Below are 13,340 nucleotides of genomic sequence, written 5' to 3'. Positions count from 1 at the left end.
CAGTCTGTCTTTTCTGTCCTTGTAAGGCCACGTCAGGAAAGCAGGGATCAACGTGGTCTACACAATGACTCTTGCAGGGGCATTTTGGCACGTCCAGCTCTGTGGCCACCTGCTTTGCTGCATTCAGGAGCTCCCACTGGCTGAGCAGATCCACACCACATCAGTGACATCCATCCTGTCCCAACAGACAGGTCCCCATGACCACAGAGGTATGTTTCTGAAGTGCTACCAAGGGTTTTGTGGTGTTAAATTCTGTTTTGCTAATGTATTTACTGAATCAATGCCCGCACAGCTTCCTGAAAGGCAGACTGGGACTGCTAGCATGGTCTGTAATTTCAGCATTGCTTCTGAGCCTTCTGACTGAGCCTGTTCTCTCACCAGAGTCACCATTTACTTCAGCACATTTTTAAAATTTTAATTCCTGCCCTCCCCCACGCATGCACGCAGACCTCACAGAGATTTTCATGCATTTAAATGAAAAAGCTGAACAGTTCCCTTTTCTTGTTCACATTATGCAGCATTGCCCTTCTCTGTACTTTATCCTATTTCAGAGCTGTCATGCAAATGAACCCAAATTAAAAAAAAAAAAATCATTAAAGTAGTATGTATCCTATCAGCCTTCTGTCTTGGCTCCTTCTCTTCCTGTATGTGTAGGGAGAAATCCCTTCTCCTGCTTGCCCTTCTCTTTCAGGTGTTTTGACTTTTTTTTCTAACTAATCCAATAACTTTGTGGCTCCCCCAAATGCTCTGGTCTGCCACGGTTGTCCAATAAGCCTCTGTGCCCTTCACCTCCCCACACACATAGTATTTACTACTCCAGGACTACAGAACTCTTGTTTTCTAAAGCTTTTTTCATGTTTTCTTCCTCAACTACAGCAGAATAAAAAATTATCCTTTTCTGTAAAACCTGTCCTGTGAAGCACCTTGTGCTGCTAGGTCAATCCCTTTACTTTATCCACCTGAGCTCACCTGGATGAAGTAGTCGCTGTATTTCTTTTATCTGTCTCTTCAGTTATCTCATTGTTTTTAATATTATTTCTTATTCTTTTATATCATCTGAGTCAGCTTTTGAGGAAGGCTTGGTTATAGACCTTCCACATTTATTATTATTATTTTTGTTGTTATTTGTCAATCTAGCTTATGTTAGCCACCTTCACCGTGCTGAAAAGTTACTCTCTGATAAGCCTGCCCTTTTTCATGCCCCTGCATTTTGATCAGGGACATTTGGCTTTGCTAGTCATACTTCTGCAAGGTAAGTAGCGTGGCCTACCATGGGATTTTCACCCTGGCAATGGAAAAACGTCGTCTTTAGCGGAGACTAAACACAGGAAGTGCATCCAGCCCCGGGGTTTCTTGGAGGACAGCCCCAGGAAGCATCATTTATGCTCGCTCTCAGCGCAAGTGTATGGCTCTTGTTATTGGCTCTCCTGGGCAACCACCATAAAGCAATCTCAAACAAACAAAAACCTTGCCTGAAAAGGGAAAACAACAGGAAAATGAGAGTAAATCTAACGATCATGACAGCAAGTGGAAGAGTGGTGGGGCAGGGCTCAAAGGAGGCAAATGTAAATTGTTCCCAGGGAAGTATCTTGTGACTGCAGCCGAAGCTGTTTGGGGGAAGATGGGGATGTTAGCATAGCTCTGGCAGGGAATTTGTGCTAGCTGCAGATCGAGAGAGCAAGAGACCATGGAGCAGGTAAGGCTTAACAGGTTAAGGCTTTTGCCTCTAGTTCTCTGGTCCCTGATATCCCTCTGATGGCCAAGAGCCTGCCTTTTCTGAAGAGGAACTCATAGCAAGGTTCCAGTTAGTGGTAAAAACTATTTACGACTTATTTCCAAAGCCCACAGAGGGGTACCTGCCTGGAAGGCAGGAGGCCAACAAATCACAGGTATGAAAGTGTATCTGCCAACTTTAGCACAGAACATCTAGCAATGAATTTAAGCTTCCCTATCTTTCCATCTCCCTAGAAAAACTTTGGACATTCTTGATTTTAACCACACATGGAAGGTGCAATGATCTAAATCTTAATGATTTGTGGGATGGGGGCTGCTTCTCAGTTTCCAAATATACATTAACCTCTGTCACTGAGAAATAAAGATCTATTTTGAATTCATGTTGTGTTTTTAAAGTTTCTTTCAAAGGTTTTTTCCCCTTTTCCTCTCATGCATCTCAGAAGAAACCAGCCTGCCAAACTGCTCCAGGAAGCTCTTCGGAGATAGAGACATCCATCTCTGTGTACGGTCTGTACTTGTGAAGCAGAGCACAAAGCCCTTTTCCCCATTTAATCCATATTAATTATCTCTCTACAGCTCCTCTATAGTTTCCACTCAGCCCAGGTGCCAAAACATGCACGGCTGCATCTTGAACAAACCAAAGCCTTTCACTGCACACCTGGGAAGTCAGCACTCCAAAAATAAAAATAAATACAAAGGTTTACTCCTGAAGAATTGAGGCTTTCTATGCCTGAGGACTAAACACTTTGGGACTGTGGATTAAGGCGGATATTTTTAGTGCCATCAATATCTCCTGGAGTTGATATCTCCCAAGACAGATGGTTGTTTCCCACAGAACATTGTCAAATGTTTGCTCAGCCAAGATCAATTTTGTTCCAAGTCCTTTCCCACCTTCTGGTGAAATATATTTCACTTGCCAGACAAAAAATTAAAGAAACAGCATGAAACCATGTCACTCTAGAGGGCTCTCATCCCCATAGTCCTCCTCTGTCCTTTGGCTGCATGACTGACATCTCTTTTGGTGACTGCAGAGGAACAGATGCCCTTGCAGTGGAAGCACAGTGCCAAAATTGAGGGCCAAGGCCGCACAGCAGAAGCTGACTTCCTCTGAGACCTGGGACAAGTCCCTTCTCAGCCTGTCAAGGGGTCCTGCTGCCACACTTGTGCTTAGATTTCCTGAGACAAAAGAAATCCTGAGCTTTTGTCCTGAGCACCTTGAGCGCTCTCTTAAAAAAATGAGGTGCACCGTGGATGGAGGAACAGAAGTCCTGAGGAGGAGACACTGGGAAAAGGCACGGAGAGGATGAGTTGTCCATCGCTCAGCAACAACTTCAGCTTTTATTATTTTTATTATTTATAAGTCCACATGACTCTGGAGCCGGACTCTGCTAGAAATTTATGGGGGCAAAGGACTTTCTAAAGCATGGTGTGGAGTGTATGAACAGTTATGCCTTATTTGTAAAAACGGCACCATAAAATAAAAAAGTTTCATCTATTTTCCTTGCTGATTGCTATTTTTAGCAGATCCTGACTTATGGCATAAGGGACGCAGAGTTGGTACTTTCCAAAGTACAAACTGCCTTACAATGCCTAATTGTTAAAAGTAAGAAATTTTGGTAGCCAGGACCAGTAGCAGCTTCCGAAATCTTATGATGATTCTTTCCTGTTGCACTTTTGCTTGTCACAGCTGTTTAGGCTGAAAACTTTTAATATGTGGTTGTTTTCTAGCTAGGACACTGGCAATTCAGGATCAGTAGCGTGTGTCTCTCATCTTTATTACTTTATATATCATAATCATTCTGATTTAGTTTTGTAATGCTAAATTATTTTGAAAATGCTACAAAATCAAATTCTTTCTTCCACAGACTGGGAGGTAAATTTGATCATCTAGAAAACTCTTTCTATGTTGCTCCATAATCTTCTTTGTTATGGTTTCACAGGCAAGTGAGGCTCTTATTGGAAGAGAAATCAGTGCTATGACACACAAAAATATTTTCCTGCACTAATTTCTTTAGGTTAAGATTGGTCTATTTAGAGCAGCCTAACTTCTTAAGAAACCCTACATCATCAGACTGCTTTTATGGAACAAAACATTGGGTGACTGCTAGTCTTGGTATTTCTGCTCTTGCTTGAGATTTGCCTGGTGTTTGTTAATATTTCAGTTCTGCTTTTTCTTAAGGATTAACAATTTCTGATCCTTAACTCATATAGGAGGCATTTTCAGCCTCCTCCCTCCTGTGAAATGAGCATCTTCTCCATTTTGGAAATAGAGTATATACAAATATGTACATATTACATACACATGCCCAAATTATTCCTAAATTGTTAACCTGTGGAAATCACTTTCTGTCATGTCCAAGTCTCCCTGTATTGGCCAGAGGGACTTTTTAGAGAAACCTATAAATGTTTGCAGTGCCATACTGGCTTCTGGGAGAGACGTGATGGTGACTGATCGTTTGGGATGGAGGTGGGTTTGGGGTGACTAAATCCCTGCCTTCTTTTAAGAGATATGCCCCTGTTAAAACAAACATAAACAACAGAAATGCAACAATTCCAAATGGAGAAACTAGAGAGACAAAAGCCACACCTATAAACAAATTTCTGTGGGTGGTGATGAGGATTATTAAGTCTTTTTTTTTTCTATGTTCCTACTTAGAGCAGGAGAGAAGTCAACTGCTGCTTGGGAGCTTTCAGAGCTGCTTGGAAGTGTAAAACAGAGCAAGAGCTTTCTCCTCAAGAATATTCATGTGCAAAGCCCAAGCTCCCATTCTCGCATATTCCCCAGGAGCTCGTCTACCAGATGCATTAATTTATGAACACAGGTAGAGCATTGTCATCATTAAGATCCAAATCAAGCTGCCTATCCTGTAAAGGATGGCCCTGCCTGAAGCAAAACAGAACTGTTAATGCATTTTTTATAAACAACGCTGTTAGAAGATGCATGAAAGATGTCTTGTAAATATTAAACTGGAACTATCACTTTTTTTCTTATGTCATAAAACAGCACAGAAATCTTCAGGTCAAATTCCTTCTGATGCAAATTAATCCAGACCCTTTGATTTCAACATTTTTTCCCCATTTGCTTTACTACAGTATTACAGCTCCTGCCAGAGCTCTGAAACAAGCCTTTTAGGTCGTTCGCAAACGTGGCAAGTTCAATTATGGAACCATGCAATAGTCAAGTTATAAAAACACTTGAATGTGAGCAGAGCAATTACAGAGAGCATTTATGAATATTTAAAGAGATTTTGTCGTTTCCTAAATCTGCTCTGTGACCGTGGCTGTGGCAGGTTTAATACGTAGCGTGGTGGTTTGCTTGCCAATCCCTTCCAAGCGACGCTGGCCAAAGGCTGCGTGCAGGCGGTGTGATGCGGTTATCTCCCAGCCACACAGCCCGTAAGGCTGTCATCCCATCTAGCGGCTGCCGTCCGCCTGCTCTCCCTTCACAAGAAGAAGCTTTTATTCCACGATATTGGGGAAACAATTCACTGCATGAGGAGTTTGGAGTATTATTTCAGGTAGCAGTGAAAATGCCTCCAAATTGCTTATTCTCGCGATCAAATGCGTACCCTTGCCTTAACTGTGTTACACCAGGGACAGGTTTCACTCTCGGTTGAGTATTCACACCATCTAAATACATACATCAGACATAGATGCCTGCCTAATATAGTCAGCTTTCCAGTGTAAGTACTCTGTATCACTCTTGGCCCCTAATTGGGGCACGTTGAGATAATGTGATCAAGACCCTTGTCCCTGCTTGTGGGATCAGCTTTAGTCCCTAATGGCATTTCTAAGAGTGAATTTTCTCTTCTCTACTGTCCATAAATGTATGCTCATAATATGCCTGTGCTCTGTCTAGGCACTTCACCATCAGCCCAACTCCTGTCTGACTAAAGCCAAAAGTGAAATCACAATTGCCTTACAAAAGAGAAGGGTTTAGGCCAATGTTTTGAGTTTAATGGAAATGTTCTTTTATTAAGATACATAAAATGCTTTTGAAAAATTTCTACAGCTAAACTCATCAAATCACATTAAAAAAAAAAAAAAGGAAACATATTTTGATGACAACAAGAAAAACTGGGATTTGCCAAAGCACTGCAAGAAGCTTCCTCTCATCCCAGAAATAATTTCTGTGGTAAACCTTCAAGACGGAATTAATCTCTGAAATCCTTTATTGCTTCCTTCCAAATAATTCTTCACCCCTTAATTTCTATGCCAATTTTTGCTCTGCTACAACTTTCCAAATGTTGTTTTATTGTCAAAAGAAGTGAGATCTCCTCCTTCTTAATTCTTTAAGTCCCCCAAGTCCTTAAATGTGTTCATGGCTCACATTGGATGTCCATGTGCCACTGGATGGTCCAACTCTTTAGGTTGTCTTCTGTACCCAAAGAACCTCGTTTACTTTCATGATATATATATATATTTTTTTCCTTCTTTTGGGGTTGGTGTTACTTTGTGAGACTAAAGAACTGAAAGCTGAAGGCTGCATAAGTTCCCAGCGTGTGCCTAAAGAAACTCTGCTGTTCTCTGAAGAGCAGAGATTTAATAATGAAGGTCACCATAGTAATTTAATGATGAAACTATGTTTTTTTTTTTTATACAGAAGAAATGCCTTTTCTTCAAAATAGAGAACTGCAAGAGTTGTTTTCATGCGTATTCAAAAAAAGTGGAAGTAGATGTCCTGACCATCATTTCTACTAAATAGCTGTCAGCATTTAATTTGAACAAGACATAGGACATGAAGCTGCTCCATCCTAGCAACATTTATTTAAGTGAAAGCATTCCCACCTGTGCTGTCCTTCCCTGCATAATGGAGAAAAAAAAAAACCTTAGACAAGTGAAAAAGTCACAGAAGGCTTGACAAAACTTTGATTTTCCTTTCCTCTGCTGTATTTATTTTTCTATAATTTGGTGATAAAATGCATTTACCATCAATACCATACTCAATCTAACAGTCAGCTTGTTCATGCAGAAAACCTATACCTCCCCTCTCCTTGAGCTGCTTGCTGCATGCGGCTTGGGAAGCTGTTTCCCTAGGCTCCCAATTAGCTGCCTACCCAAGCTGTCTTCTCAAACCAGATCAGAAATCCGTAATTCCCTTCATATGTCTCCCTGCCAACTGCTGCATTTTAATTTCCATTTCCAGCAGTGTCCTTTGCAGGTCTGCCTGCCTGGTCATACCATGGAAACTTTTGCTGGGCTGGTGAGCCCATCATGAGGTGCAGGGGTTCTGCTAAAGCTCCTGCATCCTCTGACCACTGAGATGTTTTGTCTCCAGTTCTCCTGGGCTGCAGGGTGCTCTCATGGGCTGTGGTCAAGCGGGATTTCCCATAGCACAGCGGCAGCTGTTGGCAGTGGCTGGGCTAGAGCAGAGCTGGGTATGGTGCTGGTTTCCCTGCCGTGACGCAGGGCAGCACCAGAGTACAGGCATCCATGGGCAAAAACATTAAAGGGAAGAATTTATCAAATTTATACCACTATTTTTCTATACCACTAACTTTTGTTATTTAGGTCTTTTGGGCAGCTGCTCAGTATCTGAAACTTATTTCTAGACAGAGAGATCCTGGTAATGAACTCCCACTTAACTGATGATCACCCTCCTAAAACAACTGCTCTGGTATTAATGATGCAGGGTTTGTGTTTTTTTGGTTTATCTCTGTACTTAGGTGCACCAGACTTGTCAGACCCACCATCATTTGCTGCCTTCCAACAATACTGTAGGCTAAGATCATGATCTTCAGACTATAGTTAACACAAAGCCTTAAACTTGCAGCGAGGAGTGGCTTTGTCCCATTGCAGTTGACACTGCCTGCGTAACAGCACATCCTGAAACACGTGAACTCTTAAATGCACCAGAAACACAAAGGAACAGGCATGGGAAGGCAAGCTGACCATTTGCAACCCAGAAAAGCCACAGGACTGCTGGAATGAGGGCAAGGCAAAGGAAAAGGGTCCACCCTGGGGACTACCGAAGGCAAGGGGAGTGTTTATTCCTCTGTGAACTCAGGAGTTTCCTGTGCTGTAAGGATTTCATTGTTTGAGCTTCTCTTGAAGAGAAAATGGACTATAAAAGGAGTTTTCGGTGCTTTTGGTGTGCTTTCTTTAAGGGAAAAAAAAAATCACAGGCTGATCCACTTTCAAGTTCAAGCCTATGAAGGGTCCAGGCATAAGAGATGTACACACGCACATGCACATACTCAAGCTATCTGCATTTTCATTAACAGACAAGAAAAAACCATTGCAGTTCTGAAGCATTTCACTTTAATCCCTTGCACAGGCCACATAGCTAGAGATAACTATGGGAAAAGGAGCAATTACAGTTAATCAATAATGCTCAAATGGCAGCAATTAAAATCCTGGGGAAAAAAATATTAGAAAGATGGCAAGGTAATGGCAAGTCATCCATCAGCCATTCAGAGCATTTTTGCAGATTTCAAATTGAAGAAAGGAGGAGTTTTTAATTAAATCATCATCTGAGGACACCATTGATCCTTCATGTTAGACAATTTAGAGTGTAAGAAACAGCTTTGAATGGCCATAATCATAAAAGATGCGTTTGTTTTCCGCCAGAACGAGCCTCTTGCCTGGCTGTATAAAAAAAAGATGATTCTGCTGAAACAATATGGGAGAGCTTTCTGCTTTTAAATGATCTAATTTCCATGTCCTTAGCTGAGTTAATTTAGTGCGGTAACATATGCATTTGTTTCCAAATACAGCCATTTGTAGATAACACTTCCTCTATAACTCTGTCCCTGCCCCAAACATATATAAGCAGTGAAAGGCACTTGGACGGGGCTCTTCTGCCACCTCCACGGCATCAGAAACTCCAGCAGCTTGACCCAGGGAGTGCTTTTCATCAGCTACAACCAGGGTACAAATTTCACTTGTTTTACATCTCAAAAGCCTTTTGAGGGCTCAGCTCTGGGGGAGCCCCCATGCCTCCACATGTCTTGAAGGGGCAGCACAGGTGGATGTGTCCTCAGGGAGGTCACTCGATGGTTTCAGCAATGATGGCTGATCAGCAGTGTGACCTTCCAAGGCTGCCCAAGTGTCTGCTCCCACCTACTGATGAGGTGGGGGTCCCAACCCACCCAACAGCTGGCCAAATGCTCGGGAGAGGTGGGGATGGCCCCAGGGCTGCCCAATCCACCTCATCAGGAGGCTGAAGTGGTCCCAGGTGAGGGGTTGGGGTATTTGCAGGGTTTTGCTGGGAGGGAAAAGCATGGTGCCTTCCTGGCAGAGCCCATAGATGCTGGAGGGAGTGAGCTCCTCTAGGAGATTTGTGGTGGCTCCTTGCAGGCTTCTTCCCTGTGTTTGTTGTCTTGAGTGCAGAGCTTGGCTAGCAGGGAAGGGCAGCAGGGGTGTGTTTTGATCCTCTGTGTGTCTGGCCATCAAAATCCACTTTTCCCTGAGGCTGGGAGCATCGATCCTCACAGCAAAGGGTAAGTTTTTTTTCTCTCTTTTCTTCTAAAGCTGTTCCCTCTGTAGCACTAGGGCTGATGGTTTAGGAGATCAGAGAGTGTTAGTTGCTGTGTCTGGGGCCTGAGATAAGTGGAGAAGTTGCTCAGGAGGTACATGTAACCTGGGTGTTAAAGCTGGAGGGCCTCGGCTCTGACAGAAAGCTGTATGACTGAAAGTAATGGGGTGGTGGTGTTTTTGTCTGGGGGGTGTCTCAGGTGGGGACAGGGATCTCTGTTTGCCTCTATCCCCAAATACTCTGAGATAGACAGCAGGTTAGAAAGCTGCCCTCTTTGTTATATAGTACCTGCAGTTGTGCTGAACCTGGTGGGAGTGCTTAGAGAAGAGACGTTCTGCATTCATGCAGATGTCGTCAAGGTGAGTACTTGACCTCTCTCTGCCTGATTTCCCTGTCCAGCTGATAGCAGAGCTGCTGGCATGACCCGCTTGTGTCAGAAGGGAAAGCTATTTGTGGTGTCTCTGGCTGATATCTCAGCTGATATCTCTGGCTGACCTGGGCCATCAAAGGTGAGCACCTCTTGGGACGCATGTACCTCTGTTTCTTGTAATCGGTGCATGTATTAGCTGCCTGGGGCAGCCTGACAGAGAGTCTGTGAATTGCCACATCTGTCACCTTCCTCCATGCTGTCCTAAGCTCATAGCTCCCAAGGTGCAGCCAGGGCACAGGTCCTGATGTGAGGGAGTGGGCAGGGATTGCAAACAAAGTATGTGCCTTCCTTTGCTTGTCTAGTTGCTAAGTAGCTCCAGCAACAGCTCCTGCTGTGACCCTTGTGCTCAGGGCTCGTGCTGCAGGAGCCATGGATTCACCTCAAGGTGCAGCCTTTGCGTTAAACTTAGCATACCTGAAATTCCCTTCTGACCAGCCAAAAAGCTTTACGTTCAGTAAGTGCACTGGGACAGATCCAAACACTGCTTTACTGTTCAGTCTCCATTTCTTTAACTGGAAACCTGTGAGTCTTCTTGTCTGAAAGAATAAGATGAGTCACTTCCAGCTGAGAGGGGACAGAATAACTTCCTATTAAATTCAGTCCTGTTCCAAAGCCTGCTGTGCCACTCCAGTGGAGGGCATTAACAAGGAACCAACAAGCTGAACCTTATGATGCAATTAACAAAAAGGCATCATCTTGCCTCAAAATGTATCCCTGTGATGGACGTTGCATCTTAGCCAGTGCTAAGTCTCCTGCAAGCCGCTTGAGCAAGGGCAAGCTCCTTAATAAAGCAAGGCTGGCAGGTAGCAGTGGGTTTTGGAGAGGAGAATTCACGAATGTGCAGGTTATTCCATTTAAGAAAGTGTTTTTCTTTTCCCTCCTGCTCCCCAAGTCTCCAGCACTGCTGACGTACAAATTATGACGCATTTGTTTGTGCTTCTGTTTCTCGCTTTGGCAGCGCACGCAGCTCTTGGCACTGACAGCCTGCCTCTGTCTAAAACACTGAATTCTCATCTGACGAGATGAGCTTTTCTCCTCTTTGAGTCGTGCCTGCATAAAGCCCCATCAAATCTTGCTGCTGGCTGCCTAGAAACTCTCCTGGGGGCTTTTCCAGAGCTGACGAGGAGTCATGAGCGGGATCAAACTGATGCTGAGTCCTGTGTCATGCTTGCAGGCAAGAAAATGTCTTCTCCAAAGATGTGACCAGAAGCAAAGAAGTTTTTCCTTTTTTTTTTTTTTAAATTCTCTAAGGTTTCTGTTGAAGCCTCTCCAGTTACCAACCACTAAACATTCCCCTGTGCTTTTTGATGTTTTTTTGGTTGCTGCATGGTTGCAGGGGGAGGAGAGAGACAACCACTCATAAAGGAAATCTGATGAAAGAGGGGAGACCTGCCTGTGACAGGTTGTGTCCTCATTACCTGAGCCAAATCAGACTGGCAACCAGAGAAAAACTTGACTTGTCCTCCATTTGACCAAAAAGGTGGTGCAGGTGTCTTCATCCTGAAAAGCAACAGGTTCTTCTGGTAGGCTCTGAGCTCCTAAAACATGTCAGGACATACTTCTAGTCTAAGGAAGCAATCAGGTTAAGAGACTTGGGCTTTTGAATAAGTTCAAGTGATTTGATTGATTGAGTCATTAACAACAATAGAGCAGGGAGATGTGTGCAGAGTGGTGGTGGTGTGTCCGTAGAGTTGGATGTGCTGGAGGAGCTGAGTCCCGGCTATGAACTTAGAGGCAGTGGCTGCGTGCAAGGATGGGTCCCAAACAGGGGTGAATGAAGAGAGGAAAGTTCAGTGCCTAGCCCAGGAAATCCCTGGCACTAACATCTTTTGGAGTCCTTTAAATGCCAGCCCCTTAGGCCCCCCAGACAGCTAGCTGGAAGAGAGCACAGGAAGACCCAGGAAGCAACGGCAGAAGTGGGGCGTGGTGTGCGTTGCATTTAGTACTTCGCAGGGCTTTCTCTTGCTGATATAAAACTGAAGTATGTTCTCTTTTCTTGGTTTCTAATTTAGCGCTCAACAGATGTGCAACTGTTGACAGTGAAATGCCCGTTAAAATTACTATATATTTCTAGCGATTCACCATAACAAGATTAATTCCCTAGCAGAGCATTTGCCTCAAACACTCAAGGAAACAAAGCCAGTGTAATAAACAGACCTCAGCATGGAGTTCACACGTGTTTGCTCACCACAGGCAAACCAGCACCTCGAGACCTGCCTCGTGAGTGTCCCGGTGCTCCCTTCCTTGCAGCAGAATGGGCAGACTGATGAGGAGAAGCTAAATTATACATAGCTTCTTCCTTGCTTCAGCCTTCCCTCCTTTAGCAGGGAAGGGCATTTGGCTTGGAGACCACCCAGTGTCTCCAGCTTGGCAGTCCCACAGAGGGAGAGCAATTCCCAGCATACAGGATTTTCCTCTCCTTTGTACACATCGGTGTTTGCTGTCCTAACATACCAGCTCTGCTGCCCTCTGGTTTCTCTGAAGCTCACAATGACCCAGAAGGCATCAAAACAAGGATGACTTTCCACTGATATTCACCTGCTCTGGATGAAGCCTGAGAGATGTTCTCAAAACACTCTCAGCGATGCTCCTTGGTTTCTACTTTTCTTTTCAGCCTCAGTGCAAAGGTTAAAGAAGTGCCTCTTCTGTCTGTAATGGATTTAAACAGGAGTGAAACTCAAAGGGAGCCTTGCCAGCAAGCTCTGCTTTCCCACCCAGCAGGAATGAGCCACGTGGCAAATTGTTAAATTGAATCTCACGTTCTCCGCTCCGACAGGAGCAGAACATGAGGCGCCACAATCGCAGCTCCATCCCCTGATTACCTGCTGCAGCGTGCAAGCAGTAAGCACTCACAATTTGCTGCGGCACAGCCAATTCATCTTTAAACTGAAATGGCGTCTTAATTGTATCTGGTAATAGCTTCCATCAAAAATCACTGAGTCACTCCTGCTAGCCTAGCTGGGACCCTGGCACTCACTTCTGCTGTTTAAGAGACTCAGATGAGATTGTTTTTTTACTTATGTATGTGATCAGCAAAGCAGCTGTACAGATGCTTGGGGGCATCTGTGTCACTTGGTATTAAGCAGGAGAGAGGGCAGCTGGGATTTATGGCTTGGTGTGTGGCTCCTTCTCACGGCTTCTGCATGGCTTGGGCAGAGCTGGGCTTGTGGCTGGCACAACTGGCTGGGAGATGGGGAGAGTCTTGTATTCTAATTTTGTGGTTTGCTAATGACATCAGTCATAAATTTCAAGGTATTTTGCAGCGTGGCTTCGGCTCTCACTGGTGTAGAGGATGCAAATGTTTGCAGGTACGGTAAGGGCGAACTTGTTTTCCAAGGCAAACGTGGGTGTGAGAGCCTGCAAGAATTTCCTGGTGGATGTTAAGCCTCTTCCCATTTTGTGGCAGGCTGATGCTAAATCTGCAGACTTTAGGGTTTGGCAGCTGAGTGCAGAACTGAATGATTTAAAAAAAAAAAAAAATCTTTCCTCCCTGTCCCACAGGTCCCAGAAAAGGACTTCCCTCTCCTGCCAGCAGCACTGGCTCTTGGAGAGCCACATCCCTCCCCAGGCACCAGGGCTGCCAGGAGAGAGAAACTGCTGAAACCTTTCTGAGCAGCAGCCTGATGAGTGCTGCTGCTCTGAATCTTTTTTTTTTTTTTAATTGACACTTTGGTTTAATTTGACAACAATTATTTGTCA

General features: G+C 44.3%; 2 long non-coding RNA genes across 2 annotated transcripts in view; both read left to right on the top strand.

Moving 5' to 3' along the window:
- Positions 1-3,422, top strand: part of LOC308193017 — a 73,572-nt gene extending 70,150 nt beyond the window's left edge. The window contains exon 16 of the long non-coding RNA XR_013949309.1: positions 78-3,422. This is a non-coding gene — a long non-coding RNA (uncharacterized lncRNA). The remainder of the gene's footprint in view (positions 1-77) is intronic.
- Positions 3,423-8,921: 5,499 nt separating this feature from the next.
- LOC308193579 lies at positions 8,922-12,502 on the top strand. The gene is made up of 3 exons (XR_013949791.1): positions 8,922-9,176; positions 9,497-9,570; positions 10,600-12,502. It is a non-coding gene; the product is annotated as an uncharacterized lncRNA (long non-coding RNA).
- Positions 12,503-13,340: the final 838 nt, after the last annotated feature.

Source organism: Anser brachyrhynchus (genome assembly GCF_964034855.1).
Source record: "Anser brachyrhynchus genome assembly, chromosome: 3".
Taxonomy (NCBI): Eukaryota; Metazoa; Chordata; class Aves; order Anseriformes; family Anatidae; genus Anser; species Anser brachyrhynchus.
Note: the sequence above shows the minus strand (reverse complement) of the source record. Positions and strands in the feature narration are given on the sequence as shown.